We start from the raw sequence: 15,753 nt of genomic DNA, 5'->3' as shown, positions 1-15,753 counted from the left end.
GATTCCCCTGAACCTGAGGGCCTCCCAATATCTAGAGCCTTCCTAAAAGATACCCTGGCAGAAGCGCTATACCCCTTGAGCCAAGAACTAACCCTGTGCGCCATGTGGGGAGAAGAGGGGTGGCCCTTGAAGAAACCCAAGCTACCGCCATCCAACATCAGAGCACTGTCTCTACAAGCCTAACCAAATGTCAGGCCCACCTAACCGCTATATATTTAGCAATTCAAGACCAAGAGAATCGGGGCATACGCAACAACTTGCTATTTAGGGGAATCCCTGAAGAAATCGCTGCTGATGATATTCCTGACACAGTCGTCCAAATATGCCTTTCTCTCCTTGGCCCTGACTCTGCACATGAAGTTCTCCTGGAAAGGGCCCACAGAGCTCTCAGAGCTAAACCTCAACAAGGCGAACCACCTAGAGATGTAATATGCAAGTTTCTGCACTATCCTGTTAAAGAAGCCATCTTAAATTGTGCTAGGACCACCCCAAATATTTTATGGGAAGACAACCAAATTTCTGTTTTTCAAGACCTTGCACAGTCAACATTGAAAAAAAGAAGAGCTTTAAAGTCCCTTACTGATTGGCTTCATGCCCAGAAAATAATTTACAGATGGAACTTTCCATTTGGCCTTTCCTTTCTACATGAAGGCCGACGTGTTAATATCTCTTCTTTCTGCGACCTAGACAAGGTTTATGACAAGCTCAAGATTTTTCTCTTTAGATTGAAAATTGGGACCCTGTTCTGGACCTTGCCATTCTCCCTGATCTTCCCCTGATTACACCATGGGAGACCCCCAAGATCCCGAAGTCGCTCCAAAAGAGCCAACTCCTCTTCCACTCCAAGAAGAATCTCTCTGTAAGACTAAGGCTAGAGGAAGTGTCCAGCTGGTCTTCAATCCATACAAGGAACTTTGTGCTTTCACATAAGTATCGCTCTTATTCTCAAATGTTCCTTATTTTGGAATCTCAAGATGTCACTCCATGTCTAACAGCCAAACGGGCCACCTGGTTGCCTCCCCCTCCCCTGTTTCCCGCCGGGGGGGTGGTCACCCAGGTTTGCTCCGTTACCCTTCACCCTTTAGCTTCATGAGGGTGCTACAAATTGTCACAATTCAGCCCTGTAATTTATCAGAGCTCTCAGGCTCTGACAGTTCTCAGTTTGTCCTCCTTAGCGGAGGCTATCTTGTTAGTTCTTTTCTTATTGTTTTTGTTCTTTTCTTTTTTTCATTACCAGGACCGAACATCTTAACATGCCCAGTACCTACTTGGGATGGGACCCCCTGCTGGATCCCGCTGCTCCACCCCGGAGAGTTAAGTATATCAATGCAACACACCTACACAGAACAATACTTAACAGTGATACTGAGGATGTACTTCTCTGTTTTCTATGGGAGAGATGGCTAACATTATAGTATCATCCTTTAATGTTAAAGGCCTTAACTCCCCTTCAAAGCGGAGCAAGATTTTCTCTTATCTAAAAAAAGAAAATTGCTCTATTATTATGCTTCAAGAGACCCATTTAAAATTTAATAAGTACCCCAACCTTAAGCATTCTATATTCCCATACTGGTATCACTGTGGTTACGACTCTGCGGCATCCAGGGACGTGAGCATCGGGATCAGGAGGGATGTTCCTTTTTCCTATATCTCATATACTCAAGACACTGAAGATAGATATGTCCTACTTAAGGGCAATATTGAAACCAGATCTACACTTTTGTTAATCTTTACGCTCCCAACACTAATCAGATATCTTGGTTATTGCCCACTCTGTCTATATTGGAGCCAATATTGGAGGGTGTGGTGGTGCTCGGAGGTGATCTAAATTTTACTCTAGAACAGGGATGCTCAACCTGCAGCCCTCCAGCTGTTGTAAAACTACAACTCCCATCATGCTCGGCTGTAGGCGGATAGCTGTAGGCTTTCCGGGCAAGCTGGGAGTTGTAGTTTTGCAACAGCTGGAGGGCTGCAGGTTGAGCATCCCTGTTCTAGAGTAAGATTTAGATCACCTCCGAGCACCACCACACCCTCCAATATTGGCTCCAATATAGACAGAGTGGGCAATAACCAAGATATCTGATTAGTGTTGGGAGCGTAAAGATTAACAAAAGTGAGCATCCCTGCTCTAGAACCTTCAGTAGACTCATCAACAAAGAAATCCGCTATATCTACTAAAGCTCTTAACAGCCTTAAAAAAAAGCTTCACTCCCACTCATTACATGATGTATGGAGATTGAAGAATCCCTTTTATTCTAACATTTATGGCTCCTATCAGAGACTTGATTATTTCTTTATTTCTAAGGAGCACCTAGTGTTCTTCCCCAAGACCTCCATAGGCAACATCCACTTATCTGACCATTCTACTGTGTTCATTACCATCTCTGCTCCCTCACTACCCCCCACTCATTTAGATGGAGACTAAATGAACTCCTTATCTCCCCCGGAGATAATCTCCAACGCACACAGAATCTTTTGGAAGAATTTTTTGTCAATAACTCTCTACCAGAAACCTCCCCCCACGTTATATGGGATTCACACAAGGCTTATATACGTGGACATTTTATCAGCATGGGGACTAGATAAAAAAAAAGAAAAAACAGCCCACATTGACTTCCTACTCTCCCAGATCAAAAAACTTGAAACATTACACAATCCCTATTAGAGGCACACTTTATTGAGCTCTCTGATCTAAGAGCCCAACTGAATAACACATTGAACTCAATATCTGCAAAATACTATCTTCACTCCCAATTTAAACATTATGCCCATGGTGATAAAGCATCCAAATTTATGATGCAACGCATCAAACAAAGGAAATCACATAACTATATCCACAAAGTTAGAGGTCTTTACAACCTCAGACATTGCCTCTCATTTCCAGAAGTTTTATCACAGGTTATACACTCAAATAAAGAATTATTAGGAACACCTAATTATTAGGAACACCTTCTCATTAATACAATTATCTAGTCAACCAATCACATGGCAGTTGCTTCAATGCATTTAGGGATGTGGTCCTGGTCCAGACAATCTCCTGAACTCCAAACTGAATGTCAGAATGGGAAAGAAAGGTGATTTAAGCAATTTTGAGCGTGGCTTGGTTGTTGGTGCCAGACGGGCCGGTCTGAGTATTTCACAATCTGCTCAGTTACTGGGATTTTCACACACAACCATTTCTAGGGTTTACAAAGAATGGTGTGAAAAGGGAAAAACATCCAGTATGCAGCAGTCCTGTGGGCAAAAATGACTTGTGGATGCTAGAGGTCAGAGGAGAATGGGCCGACTGATTCAAGCTGATAGAAGAGCAACGTTGACTGAAATAACCACTCGTTACAACCGAGGTATGCAGCAAAGCATTTGTGAAGCCACAACACGCACAACCTTGAGGAGGATGGGCTACAACAGCAGAAGACCCCACCGGGTACCACTCATCTCCACTACAAATAGGAAAAAGAGGCTACAATTTGCACGAGCTCACCTAAATTGGACTGTTGAAGACTGGAAAAATGTTGCCTGGTCTTATGAGTCTCGATTTCTGTTGAGACATTCAAATGGTAGAGTCCGAATTTGGCGTAAACAGAATGAGAACATGTATCCATCCTCTGATGGCTACTTCCAGCAGGATAATGCACCATGTCACAAAGCTCGAATCATTTCAAATTAGTTTCTTTTTTTTTTTTTTTTATTAATTATCTTTATTAATATATCAAAACAAATTACAATAAACCAAAAAATTAAGTAAATACTCCCCCTCTTCAATATATTTTCCCTTTATCCCAATTCCCTGTACCAACCCCGCTCCCCCCCCACCCCGAACCTGTGATGCGTCAAAATAAATAAATAAATAAATAAAATAAAATAAGATAATAATAAATTCATAAATAAAGTTTTAGAAATGATCACAACCAGTCAAATCTTCCAACCGCCCCATATCTTCATCCACTTCTCATCCGCATCTATCTGCCTATACAAGATTTGCTCGTAGTTTTTTACCTTGTTAACTAGGTTTATCCATGTATTTAGTTCTGGAGTATGTCGAGCAAACCAGGTCCGGCTAATCAAAATTCTAGCTAGCAGCAGTATCCTGCCTAAAAGGATCTTTTGATACTTATGGCTACTTATTTTGGAAAACTCATTAAGCAAAAACACTTGTGGTTCAAAGGGTATTCGTATTTTAAGTTTATAAGTGATGAAGTTATTAATACTATTCCAGTATTTTATAAGTTCTGGGCAGGTCCAGATCATATGGAGATAGTCTGCACCTGAGGTATCACATCTAGGGCACTTAGATGTATCTCTTAGCCCACATTTATTCAACCATGTAGGGGTGACTTATAGTCTATGGCAAATATTAAAATGTACTAGAACATGATTAAAGTTCTGGGATAGTGAACCTAAATTTGCAAAGATATTCCCCCATCCTTCTAATTGTATATTCGGGCAATCCAATTCCCAGGCTCTTTGTCCTGGTGACTGTGTATCACTAAACCGTGCCTTAACAAATAGTTTATATATATTTGAAATCTTCATTCTAAAGGGTGTCAAATTGGTTTCTTGAACATGACAATGAGTTCACTGTACTAAAATGGCCCCCACAGTCACCAGATCACAACCCAATAGAGCATCTTTGGGATGTGGTGGAATGGGAGCTTCGTGCCCTGGATGTGCATCCCTCAAATCTCCATCAACTGCAAGATGCTATCCTATCAATATGGGCCAACATTTCTAAAGAATGCTATCAGCACCTTGTTGAATCAATGCCACGTAGAATTAAGGCAGTTCTGAAGGCAAAAGGGGGTCCAACACCATATTAGTATGGTGTTCCTAATAATTCTTTAGGTGAGTGTATAACTTACGTGATAACGAACTTGGAGGCAAGACCCCTCCTCCCTCTCTACAATCAATTAATAACTTCTTACACCCTCTTGCTTTGCCATCCATATCAGTCCCACAAGCTCATACATTACAAGCCCCTTTCACTTTACAGGAACTAGAAACGGCCATTAAACAACTTCCCAATGGGAAATGCCCTGGCCCTGATGGTCTCTCTGCCCTATACTACCGCACCTTTCAGAAGATTTTGTCCCCACATCTTCTTACGATCTAAAATAGTGCCCTGTCTGGTGTTCCATTCTCAAAAGATATGACGAGAGCTCACATCTCCCTGATTCCTAAGGAGGGGAAAGACAAATCGGATTATCGCCCAATCTCTTTATTGAACTTAGATCTCAAACTATTTGCAAAAATTCTTGCTTCTCGCCTCTCTCTGCTCCTACCTGACCTAATTCATGTTGACTAAGTGGGCTGCATTCAAGGCAGAGAGGGTAAAGATAACACCTCCAGAGTTCTTAACGCTATTCACCACTCAAAGAAAACAAAACAACCCATGATTTTTCTCAGCACTGATGCCGAAAAGGCATTTGATAGAGTGGACTGGGAATTTATGCGCCTGACACTACTAACTTTTGGGCTCCCAGTCCCATTTGTCAACGCAGTTTTCTCTATGCATTTAAATGCCTCTGCTTCCATAATCATTAACAGCACTCTATCCCCCTCCTTTGTTATAAGAAATGGCACCAGACAGGGATGTCCTCTCTCCCCCCTCCTTTTTGTTTTAGTCATGGAGTCCCTTTTACAGGCCTTAAGAATAGATGATAGAATAGAAAGGGTAAAACTTGGTCACCGCTCACGTAAAGTCGCCGCCTTTGCGGACGACTTGCTGATCTTATCCACTAACCCTACTACATCACTCCCTATCATATTTAACACTCTTGAACTTTTTTGCTACTTATCCAACTGCAGCGTCTCACTTTGTGTGTTTGTCACTGCTTAAAAGTACTTTTTGATCTCAACAATCGCATTGTACAGTATGGTATAACTTATAACTTTGCATTTATGTATCTGCAAAATCCCTGTTAACAGGCCTATTAGGTGTAAATTATACATCCCACCACTAGATGGGGATAAAGTTCAGGTCCTATATATATCCAGGTCAGGACTAGTGAGGCAGTTCAGTTCTGTTCAGTTCAGATCAGATTAGGCAGATTAAGAGTGGAGTTCAGTTGAGACCACAGGTCAGTGTGAAGATCAGTGAGTATATTGACACAGAGAGTGAAAAGGTGCAGATCCAGCATGTCAGCTCTAAAAAGAAGTTTTAGTCCAGAAAGAGACAAGAGAAAAGGACGGATTCAAATTCATCCAAAGGATAAAAGCCATAAACCAGGCATAAAGGACCTTTGGGATATTTTAGGTGAAGGATACCATAGCCTCCGGCAACCTCACCAGAAGTTCCACTGACATTGAAGTAACCCACTGCTCCAAAACCAAGAAACCTAAACAGCCTAAAACAGTGGATTTGCAGAATTAACTCTGTACCATCTAAAGACTGCATATTTGTACTGCTGCAACCAAAAGACATCCAAAGTAAAAGTTGTGAGTTGCATCTTACCACTGTCTACCTCATTATTACTACCTATTCTTGTACCACCATTAACGGTACTGGCGTCACGACAAAAATCATCAAGGGACTCAGCCGCAACAAGCACCCCTAACATCAAGGGCACCTCAACCACCATCTTGGCTGATGCTTCCTACCACAGAGCGTGTCCCGGAGGATTTCATGCTGTCCACCTCAACACTGTGCTGCCAGCCCAGGGAGGCTATCTGCTAACCGTGAGTAAACTGATGAACTGTGTGTTATATCATTTGGCCCCTCATCGGTCCACCGTGCACCTCACGTGTTGCCCCTGCGACTGGCTGGCTGCATAACTTTTTATTGGCGTCACGAACAGGATATTAACCCTTGCGCCATATTTGAGAGACTGTCACATGTGAATAAGCCCCTTTATTTGCTTGAGAGACTTTTGCTTATTGTGCGCTGTTTTGGGGTCCAGAACTGTTCAAACTGATTGCAAAGTATATGGAGGTGCTATAATAGTCCCCAGCATCAAAATCGCAGTGTCAAAAGTGAGAAAATTCAACATTTGTGTGTCACTATAACTGCTTGCTATCAGTGAATAGACTGTTACTGTGAAATTAATATGGCCGCCGGAGCTCCGATTTGAAGAATAATACTGCGCCATCACTGTGTGCAAGTTGGCGACACCCCCTGCAGAGCGGGAAACCAGTGTGCCGCCCCTTTATGCAAAATTGTCCGGTTAAAGCCCATCTTACCTGTACTGTGTGGCTTGTGGCCACATCAAAGGGAGACACCGCACACGGGAGGACTGTGTGACGTGCGTGCATCCCCAAAAGTATTGCGAGATTAACACCGGCAAGCTGCCGGATAGCAACGCATTGCCTGTCTGCCCCCAAGTAACTACCGCAGACTGTATTTTACTATTGACACCTCAGAATGAAGCACCGATAGCCAGGAGCGCTATCAAAAACTCAAACAAGCGCTGCCTGAGTGTTGTATTTAGCCGGCATCAAACATTTAAAGGGCCATACACCGTAAGATAGCGGTCGCCATAGCAATGCTAAACAAAAAGTATTGAAAACCACAATTAACCTACCTGACTGTAATCAACTTATTGTCAGCATGTCTGTGCAAGAGGATAACGTGCAGGCTGACCTCCGCGGACCCCCTGCGGCAGCCGCAGCCGGTCCTAGCGCAATGCCAACTGCTGCACTACCAAGTTTAATGCCTTTAACTATGCCTTATTATTTTGGGGCCCCCTGGTTCCCACGTTATTCTGGTGAAACTCACACTTTAAGGGACTTTAAAGAAAAAATGCTTGCTGTGTTCAGGTTGTACCCTGTATCCCCAGAACAGCAGATGGAGATTCTCCTTGTGCAATTAGAAGGAGCTGCTCTCAGAGAAGCGAAATCCTGGCCAAGCTCAGAGAGAAGGACACTGGAGCAGATATTTGAACGTCTCTACACCACCTTTGAATCCAGGACCGTGTCCGAGGTTAAGATGAGGTTCTTCAATAAAAAAAAGAAAACGGGTGAGTCACTCAGAGACTTTGCATTATCTTTACAAGAGGCCCTTAGAGCTGTTGTACAAGTAGACCCCCGTGAGGCAGAGAATCAGGACAAAACCCTGAAAGAGCAGTTTATTGAAAGTGTTAATACAGACAATTTAAAGAGCCAACTAAGAATGTTAGCCGCCCAGCATCCAAGTTCTGCTTTCCTAGATTTTAAAGAACTAGCTATCAGTATACAGGGAAAAAGTTCACCAACAGAACCTGTTGGATCCGCTGTAGTGCCAGCCACACAGCCGGTCACCCCTGTCAAACCTTTACCTGTCGTCAGTCAGGCAACTCAAGCCCAATTCCTGACACAGTTGCTGCCCTTACTGAGCAAGTCCAATTCCTGACTAAAAGTGTGGAGAAAGTTCACAAAAAATTGGAACAATGGGAAAAGCCACTATTGCTTGAGGATGAGAAACCTGTATCCAGAAGGCTCTTCTCTCCTGATTAGGCCTCATGCACACGACCGTTGAGTTTTCCGTGATTTTCTGCGGACCCATGGACTTTCAATGGGTCAGTTGAAAACTCGGAAAATGCACCGTTGTTCATCCGCGGCCGTGATCCGTGTTTCATGTACGTCAAAAAAATATGACCTGTCCTATTTTTTGGACGGACAACGGTTCACGGACCCATTCAAGTCAATGGGTCCGTGAAAAAACACGGATGCACACAAGATTGGCATCCACGTCCGTGATCCGTGGCCATAGGTTACTTTCACACAGACTGATCGCAGATCTGTCTGCATAAAAGCTTTTTCAGAGCTGAGTTTTCACTTCGTGAAAACTCAGATCTGACAGTATATTCTAACACAGAGGCGTTCCCATAGTGATGGGGACGCTTCAAGTTAGAATATACTAAGAACTATGCACATGACTGCCCCCTGCTGCCTGGCAGCACCCGATCTCTTACAGGGGGCTGTGATCCACACAATTAACCCCTCAGGTGCCGCACCTGAGGGGTTAATTGTGCGGATCACAGCCCCCTGTAAGAGATTGGGTGCTGCCAGGAGGCAGGGGGCAGTCATGTACACAGTTCGTAGTATATTCTAACTTGAAGCGTCCCCATCACTATGAGAACGCCTCTGTGTTAGAATATACTGTCGGATATGAGTTTTCACGATCTAACTCAAATCCGATGGTATATTCTAACATAGAGGCGTTCCCATGGTGATGGGGACTCTTCAAGTTAAAATATACCATCGGATTGGAGAAAACTCTGATCCGATGGTATAATAGGGACTCCTGACTTTACATTGAAAGTCAATGGGGGACGGATCCGTTTGCAATTGCACCATATTGTGTCAACGTCAAACGGATCCGTCCCCATTGACTTGCATTGTAAGTCAGGACGGATCCGTTTGGCTCCGCACGGCCAGGCGACACCAAAACAAATTTTTCCTTCATGTCCGTGGATCCTCCAAAAATCAAGGAAGACCCACGGAAGAAAAAACGGACACGGATCACGGACCTACGGACCCCGTTTTTGCGGACTGCAAAAAAAAAACGGTTGTGTGCATGAGGCCTTACAAAGAGACTTATTCCAGAAATTTAGGCGGACGCCCACCTGACCGCACTAGTACCCCCAAGCGGCCTATCTGTACATACTGTCACAAACCAGGTCATACTGAAGCCACCTGCTGGCAGTTAAACGGGCGACTCCCGAGGTCAGGGACCACCCCTCGGGAGGTAGATCAATAGGTCCAGAAGATCCTTATTGGATGCAAAGATATGTAGGATCCCGTCCAGAAGTGACATTTCAAATAAATGGAGTTCCTTTTGTTGCCCTAGTTGACACAGGATCCCAAGTCACTACCATACAACAAACAGCATTTGAGAAATACTGGGACCAAAATCAACTTACTCAGCCCCCAGATTCCTGGCTGAGTCTTATAGCCAGCAACTAGGGATGAGCGAACCTGAACTGTATAGTTCGGGTTCGTACCGAATTTTGGGGTGTCCGTGACACGGACCCGAACATTTTCGTAAAAGTCCGGGTTCGGTGTTCGGCGCTTTCTTGGCGCTTTTTGAAAGGCTGCAAAGCAGCCAATCAACAAGCGTCATACTACTTGCCCCAAGAGGCCATCACAGCCTTGCCTACTATTGGCATGGCTGTGATTGGCCAGTGCAGCATGTGACCCAGCCTCTATATAAGCTTGGGTCACGTAGCGCTGCACGTCACTCTGCTGATTCAAGCATAGGGAGAGGTTGCTGCTGCGACATTAGGGCGAGATTAGGCAGATTAACTCCTCCAAAAGACTTCATTCTGTGATCGATCTCCAGCTGTGGATCATTGAAGTGCTGATATTGAATTGCTCACTTTTTTTAGGCTGCCCAGAGCGTTTTTATATCACTTTTTTCTGGGGTGATCGGCGGCCATTTTGTGGCTTGTGGTGCGCCAGCACAAGCTACCACCAAGTGCATTTAACCATCAATAGTGTGGTTATTTTTTGCTATATCCTACATCAGCTGCAGGCTGAGCCTGTGTCACCGAAGTGCATTTAACCATCAACAGTGTGGTTATTTTTTGGCCATATACTACATCAGGTGCAGGCTGAGCCTGTGTCACCCAAGTGCATTTAACCATCAACAGTGTGGTTATTTTTTGGCCATATACTACATCAGGTGCAGGCTGAGCCTGTGTCACCCAAGTGCATTTAACCATCAACAGTGTGGTTATTTTTTGGCCATATACTACATCAGGTGCAGGCTGAGCCTGTGTCACCCAAGTGCATTTAACCATCAATAGTGTGGTTATTTTTTGGCCATATACTACATCAGGGGCAAGTTGAGCCTGTCACCCAGCGCCTAAAAAATAGCCCTGACATTTATATTTCTCCAAATCAGTACTGTTTTAGCTGGTCAAGTTATTTGTAGTGACCGTAAAAGCACAGTTTTTGTTCTGGGTTGAAAAACTATTCCCAAATTTGCCATTTTCAAAATTGTGGTGAACGGGAACAATGAGGAAAACATCTAGTAAGGGACGCGGACGTGGACATGGTCGTGGTGGTGTTAGTGGACCCTCTGGTGCTGGGAGAGGACGTGGCCGTTCTGCCACAGCCACACGTCCTAGTGTACCAACTACCTCAGGTCACAGTAGCCAGCAGAATTTACAGGGATATTTGGTGGGGCCCAATGCCGTTCTAAGGATGGTAAGGCCTGAGCAGGTACAGGCATTAGTCAATTGGGTGGCCGACAGTGCATCCAGCACGTTCACATTATCTCACACCCAGTCTTCTGCAGAAAGCGCACAGATGGCGCATGAAAACCAAGCCCATCAGTCTGTCACATCACCCCCATGCATATCAGGGAAACTGTCTGAGCCTCAAGTTATGCAGCAGTCTCTTATGCTGTTTGAAGACTCTGCTGCCAGGGTTTCCCAAGGGCATCCACCTAGCCCTTCCCCAGGGGTGGAAGAGATAGAATGCACTAACGCACAACCACTTATGTTTCCTGATGATGAGGACATGGGAATACCACCTCAGCACGTCTCTGATGATGATGAAACACAGGTGCCAACTGCTGCGTCTTTCTGCAGTGTGCAGACTGAACAGGAGGTCAGGGATCAAGACTGGGTGGAAGACGATGCAGGGGACGATGAGGTCCTAGACCCCACATGGAATGAAGGTCGTGCCACTGACTTTCCGAGTTCGGAGGAAGAGGCAGTGGTGAGACCGAGCCAACAGCGTAGCAAAAGAGGGAGCATTGGGCAAAATCATAACACCCGCCGCCAAGAGACTCCGCCTGCTACTGACCACCGCCATCTGGGACCGAGCACCCCAAAGGCAGCTTCAAGGAGTTCCCTGGCATGGCACTTCTTCAAACAATGTGCTGACGACAAGACCCGAGTGGTTTGCGCGCTGTGCCATCAGAGCCTGAAGCGAGGCATTAACGTTCTGAACCTTAGCACAACCTGCATGACCAGGCACCTGCATGCAAAGCATGAACTTCAGTGGAGTAAACACCTTAAAAACAAGGAAGTCACTCAGGCTCCCCCTGCTACCTCTTCTGCTGCTGCCACCTCGGCCTCTTCTGCTGCTGCAGCCTCGGCCTCTTCCTCCGCTTCTGGAGGAACGTTGGCACCTGCCGCCCAACAAACATGGGATTTACCACCAACACCACCACCTGCGTCACCAAGCATGTCAACCATGTCACACGGCAGCGTTCAGCTCTCCATCTCACAAACATTTGAGAGAAAGCGTAAATTCCCACCTAGCCACCCTCGATCCCTGGCCCTGAATGCCAGCATTTCTAAACTACTGGCCTATGAAATGCTGTCATTTAGGCTGGTGGACACAGACAGCTTCAAACAGCTCATGTCGCTTGCTGTTCCACAGTATGTTGTTCCCAGCCGGCACTACTTCTCCAAGAGAGCCGTGCCTTCCCTGCACAACCAAGTGTCCGATAAAATCAAGTGTGCACTGCGCAACGCCATCTGTGGCAAGGTCCACCTAACCACAGATACGTAGACCAGTAAGCACGGCCAGGGACGCTATATCTCCCTAACTGCACACTGGGTAAATGTAGTGGCGGCTGGGCCCCAGGCGAAGAGCTGTTTGGCAGGGCAACATTCTTTGCCTCCTGTTGCCTCCTCCTCCTACTCAGCTTCCTCCTCCTCTTCTTCCACCTGCTCATCCAGTCAGCCACACACCTTCACCACCAACTTCAGCACAGCCCGGGGTAAACGTCAGCAGGCCGTTCTGAAACTCATATGTTTGGGGGACAGGCCCCACACCGCACAGGAGTTGTGGCGGGGTATAGAACAACAGACCGACGAGTGGTTGCTTTTGGTGAGTCTCAAGCCCGGCCTGGTGGTGTGCGATAATGGGCGAAATCTCGTTGCAGCTTTGGGACTAGCCGGTTTGACGCACATCCCTTGCCTGGCGCATGTGCTGAATTTGGTGGTGCAGAAGTTCATTCGCAACTACCCCGACATGTCAGAGCTGCTGCATAAAGTGCGGGCCGTCTGTTCGCGCTTCCGGCGTTCACACCCTGCCGCTGCTCGCCTGTCTGCGCTACAGCGTAACTTCGGCCTTCACGCTCACCGCCTCATATGCGACGTGCTCACAAGGTGGAACTCCACCTTGCACATGCTGGACAGACTGTGCGAGCAGCAGCAGGCCATAGTGGAGTTTCAGCTGCAGCACGCACGGGTCAGTCGCACTGCGGAACAGCACCACTTCACCACCAATGACTGGGCCTCCATGCGAGACCTGTGTGCCCTGTTGCGCTGTTTCGAGTACTCCACCAACATGGCCAGTGGCGATGACGCCGTTATCAGCGTTACAATACCACTTCTATGTCTCCTTGAGAAAACACTTAGGGCGATGATGGAAGAGGAGGTGGCCCAGGAGGAAGAGGAGGAAGAGGGGTCATTTTTAGCACTTTCAGGCCAGTCTCTTCGAAGTGACTCAGAGGGAGGTTTTTTGCAACACCAGAGGCCAGGTACAAATGTGGCCAGACAGGGCCCACTACTGGAGGACGAGGAGGACGAGGATGAGGAGGAGGTGGAGGAGGATGAGGATGAAGCATGTTCACAGCGGGGTGGCACCCAAAGCAGCTCGGGCTCATCACTGGTGCGTGGCTGGGGGGAAACACAGGACGATGACGATACGCCTCCCACAGAGGACAGCTTGTCCTTATCTCTGGGCAGCCTGGCACACATGAGCGACTACATGCTGCAGTGCCTGCGCAACGACAGCAGAGTTGCCCACATTTTAACGTGTGCGGACTACTGGGTTGCCAACCTGCTGGATCCCCGGTACAAAGACAATGTGCCCAGCTTACTTCCTACACTGGAGCGTGATAGGAAGATGCGCGAGTACAAGCGCACGTTGGTAGACGCGCTACTGAGAGCATTCCCAAATGTCACAGGGGAACCAGTGGAAGCCCAAGGCGAAGGCAGAGGAGGAGCAAGAGGTCGCCAACGCAGCTGTGTCACGGCCAGCTCCTCTGAGGGCAGGGTTAGCATGGCAGAGATGTGGAAAAGTTTTGTCACCACGCCACAGCTAACTGCACCACCACCTGATACGGAACGTGTTAGCAGGAGGCAACATTTCACTAACATGGTGGAACAGTACCTGTGCACACCCCTCCACGTACTGACTGATGGTTCGGCCCCATACAACTTCTGGGTCTCCAAATTGTCCACGTGGCCAGAGCTAGCCTTTTATGCCTTGGAGGTGCTGGCCTGCCCGGCGGCCAGCGTTTTGTCTGAACGTGTATTCAGCACGGCAGGGGGCGTCATTACAGACAAACGCAGCCGCCTGTCTACAGCCAATGTGGACAAGCTGACGTTCATAAAAATGAACCAGGCATGGATCCCACAGGACCTGTCCATCCTTTGTGCAGATTAGACATTAACTACCTCCCCTTAACAATATATTATTGTACTCCAGGGCACTTCCTCATTCAATCCTATTTTTATTTTCATTTTACCATTATATTGCGGGGCAACCCAAAGTTGAATGAACCTCTCCTCTGTCTGGGTGCCGGGGCCTAAATGTGTGACAGTGGCCTGTTCCAGTGGTGGGTGACGTGAAGCCTGATTCTCTGCTATGACATGAAGACTGATTCTGTGCTGACATGAAGCCAGATTCTCTGTTACTGGACCTCTCTCCTCTGCCTGGGTGCCTTGGCCTAAATATGTGACAGTGGCCTGTTCCAGTGGTGGGTGACGTGAAGCCTGATTCTCTGCTATGACATGAAGACTGATTCTGTGCTGACATGAAGCCAGATTCTCTGTTACGGGACCTCTCTCCTCTGCCTGGGTGCCTGGGCCTAAATATGTGACAGTGGCCTCTTCCAGTGGTGGGTGACGTGAAGCCTGATTCTCTGCTATGACATGAAGCCAGATTCTCTGCTATGGCATGAAGAGACTGATTCTCTGCTGACATGAAGCCAGATTCTCTGCTATGGCATGAAGAGACTGATTCTCTGCTGACGTGAAGCCAGATTCTCTGCTATGGGACCTCTGTCCAATTGATATTGGTTAATTTTTTTTTTTTTTTTTTTAATTCATTTCCCTATCCATATTTGTTTGCAGGGGATTTACCTACATGTTGCTGCCTTTTGCAGCCCTCTAGCCCTCTCCTGGGCTGTTTTACAGCCTTTTTAGTGCCGAAAAGTTCGGGTCCCCATTGACTTCAATGGGGTTCGGGTTCGGGACGAAGTTCGGGTCGGGTTCGGATCCCGAACCCAAACATTTCCGGGAAGTTCGGCCGAACTTCTCGAACCCTAACATCCAGGTGTTCGCTCAACTCTACCAGCAACGGCAAACCGGTACCAATACTGGGTTACTGGGAACCTACCATTCAAATAGGAAGAACCATCCTATCCCAACAAGGTATCATTGTAGTGCAAGTGAAGGAAAACAACAACAACCCTCCTATAGTCCTAGGTATAGACGGCCCGAATAGTTCGTCGGCAAATAGTTCCCAGCGAACATCGCTTGTTCGCGTTCGCCGCAGCGGGCGAACATATGCGATGTTCGGTTTGCCCCTATACATCATCATTGAGTAAACTTTGACCCTGTACCTCAGGGTACAGCAGACACATTCCAGCCGATCAGCAGCAGACCCTCCCTCCCAGACCCTCCCACCTCCTGGACAGCATCCATTTTAGATTCATTCGGAATCTGCATTCTCAGTGAAAGGAGCTGCTGATGATTCAATAGGGAAAGCGTTAGCTAGGGCAGTGTTCTGTGTCCACAGACTCATCTGCTGTAAGGACAGCGTCCTGACAGCACCCCAAAAAGCCCTTTTCAGGGCTGGTACATCAGT

At 46.7% G+C, this 15,753-nt stretch overlaps 1 protein-coding gene and 1 long non-coding RNA gene across 2 annotated transcripts in view; one reads left to right on the top strand and one right to left on the bottom strand.

Moving 5' to 3' along the window:
- The window catches only part of TRPM2 (transient receptor potential cation channel subfamily M member 2), a 1,766,051-nt gene that overhangs the window by 1,011,675 nt on the left and 738,623 nt on the right, over window positions 1-15,753 (bottom strand). The gene's annotated exons all lie outside the window — the stretch shown is intronic.
- Window positions 1,838-15,696, top strand: LOC121007423. Its single transcript, XR_005780412.1, has 3 exons — window positions 1,838-1,996; window positions 10,454-10,458; window positions 15,685-15,696. It is a non-coding gene; the product is annotated as an uncharacterized LOC121007423 (long non-coding RNA).

This window comes from Bufo bufo, chromosome 7, assembly GCF_905171765.1.
Source record: "Bufo bufo chromosome 7, aBufBuf1.1, whole genome shotgun sequence".
Lineage (NCBI taxonomy): Eukaryota > Metazoa > Chordata > Amphibia > Anura > Bufonidae > Bufo > Bufo bufo.
Note: the sequence above shows the minus strand (reverse complement) of the source record. Positions and strands in the feature narration are given on the sequence as shown.